Source organism: Geospiza fortis, unplaced genomic scaffold (assembly GCF_000277835.1).
Source record: "Geospiza fortis unplaced genomic scaffold, GeoFor_1.0 scaffold130, whole genome shotgun sequence".
Classification (NCBI taxonomy): Eukaryota; Metazoa; Chordata; class Aves; order Passeriformes; family Thraupidae; genus Geospiza; species Geospiza fortis.
The window spans coordinates 10,496,625-10,499,326 of record NW_005054300.1 but is presented as its reverse complement, the minus strand read 5'-3'; positions in this window follow the sequence as shown (position 1 = coordinate 10,499,326).

Sequence of the window (2,702 nt, the reverse complement as noted above, 5' to 3'; positions counted from 1 at the left end):
ATATGCAGCAATACATAGTGCACAGGAAAAAATTACAATTATTCTTGCCATCACTGAAAAGCATATAACTCTGTATTTAATTTACTCTAAAAAAAAGTCCCAAATGATTCAGTTTAATTTTTCAGTCTCTAAACTTTATAACCATAGGCTAAATTTCCTGTAGCCAATAAGTCTCCCACAGGAATGAGTTTCAAATTGCTTGGCAGCATGTGTAATGAAGTATTTTAAATGTAGGTAGGGCCACAGGTGGATAGTTCTTTCTGAAAAGAGGTTGTAGGAACAAGAGAAAGCAGAGTACTTGATTAGCACTCTGAAGTTTATCACTTGGGAAAGTGCGCATTTAAAAGTGATCCTATACTCTACTATAATTATTCAGGTCAAAGACAGAACAGTTCCACAGGAGTAACAGCAGGGTTTTGATTTGAGAGGAATTTTTTATTTTGGTGGAGAAGAAAGCTGTTGTAATGGGACCCAGCCTCAGCTAAGGTCTCAATGTTCAGAGGTTTTGATCCTGGTAGTGGCCAAGCACCTTTGTTATCTTTCAGTGCACACCCCAGCACTCACAGTGAGAATGCAAAGATCTGGCAGAAGCTCCATTTGCTAGTAACACCTAATGCACCACTCAGCATGTTCCAGCCCTCTGATAGCAGGCAGGATTTGGCATGCATTTCTGCCCCACCTAAAAATCACCTGGCTGGATAATGCTGTCTACAGCTTAGCTATCAATATTTGTTTTCCACCAGAAAGGCATTTTTTCTAATCATAATTCTTCCAAGGAATTCAAAGTTCTGGAGTCAGCAATTTACCCAGGTCAGTGCTCAACAAAACCAAACATTTTCTCATTGCCAGCTGGAAAAATTTCAGAGATTTCTTTGGATGTTACAAAATAACTGCATTTGCATTGAGCAGGCTTTTTCCCCCCTCCACCTAGACTTGAATTGCACAACATAAAGGCAGCATAAAATATTTGCTCTCTGATTCCACATAAAGAACTTCAGCTTTCTCAGGAAACCTAGAGCTCTTTGGAAGCCAAGCATTCCACAATGGTAAGTCAAAGGTTTCGATTGGTTTGGGTGTTTTTGTAATGGGGATACAGATAGGTATTTGCTTTAAAACTGCAAAAGGAGAGCATTTAAGAGAACTATCTAGTTACACATTTTAAATCTGGCTATATTGTATTTCAAACTTGTAAGATGCAAAGACAGGAAGGCACCTCTGTGAAGATTATTGTGAATTTTGTTCTTTGCATTGGAATTCTTTGCAAGAAGTTTTACAGTCTTTCCTTGCTGTTATCCTTTCCTCAGAAATGTTTGTGAAAATATTCAGAGTCTTGCAGACATTCAGGACCATGCTTTTAAAACTTATAAATGTGAAGCACAGTCTAAAAAATGTCTTTTTGCAATGAAAAATATGTGTATATTTTGTCCATGTATTTTTTCTGTTCTTCATTTTGATCCCTCAAATTCTGTCTTGTTCCAGCTATTCAAGCCTCCAAAGGTGTTTGCAGAATCTAAATCAACAGTTAGGGAATGATTAATAGACCAACAAAGTCCTATGGCCTGGTTCTCCTGTGATTTGTGCTCACATAATCCCAAAGGCACAGACATCAAGAAGCACCTTTGACGAGCATCCCAGGAATGGCATAGCTTCTACAGAGGAGGCAGCAGTGTCTGTAATATATGTTGATTCATAAAGAGGGGAGAAATTACCATTTGCTTCTTTCTGTGTTTCAGCTTTATTGCCAAGTTTCTGTAACTTAGCTGACAAATCACCTGCTTGTTGCAGCATAAAGCACATTCAGACACCTGATTGAACACCAGAGACTTCCCCTTATGTTTGTCTTTAGTTTCAGTGGAAGGTCTTAAATTTTGATCTTTAGAGAGATGAGCATGCCTGAGCTCATGTGACTGGCAGTTCTAGGAGTAGCATGATAAGGAAAATACTAGAGGGAAAAAAAGATAAAATATTATCAGAAGACAGCACAACACATGAAGGATTTTTGTATTTTCTATAAAGACATGAGTGACATGGCATGGAGTATCTGTGTTGTTGCAAACACCTAACTCAGGCACCATGAATAGCACACTTTAGGAGTTTCAGTCTTTCCCTTTATCTTCTTTCATTCTGGCTATGGTGCTCAGCATGATAGCTGTCTCTGTTCTAGCCTAAAGCCTCAAGAACTCCACATCACAGAACCACAATGAAAATGAAGCATTTCCCCCTTCCCAGACCACTCCATAAACCCTCCTCTTCCTTGCTTTCACTATACTTTAAATATCTGTCCCATAACAAAAGAGGAAATCAAGGATTAAAATATCAAGTTTTTTCCACAGCAGGCAGAGGAGTTTCTCATTGGCTCTCCTTCTGCCTGAGGCTCAGAACCTTTCAATGTCTTATGGCATTGTGATTCAAGTAAGCCAAGCCTCTCACTGCTACTTTAAACCCTGTTTCAAGCAGCAACAGTCTCAGCTTCCAAAGTTCAGAAGAGTAACTTGGAAAGCTCTAATCATTTCAAATCCTTTCCTGTTAGTCTGCAAGTGCTATCAAGAAAAATTAAATAACTTCCTCCATTGCTCCTCAGTCTCTGGCTATTCCAAAACTTTTCCTTTACATTATTCAGCTGGAGCAGCCCATCAAAATAAATCTGTGCTCTCTCCTGCTTCTCTAGTCCCTCTGCTCCAGTAAAACAATCATTACAAAGT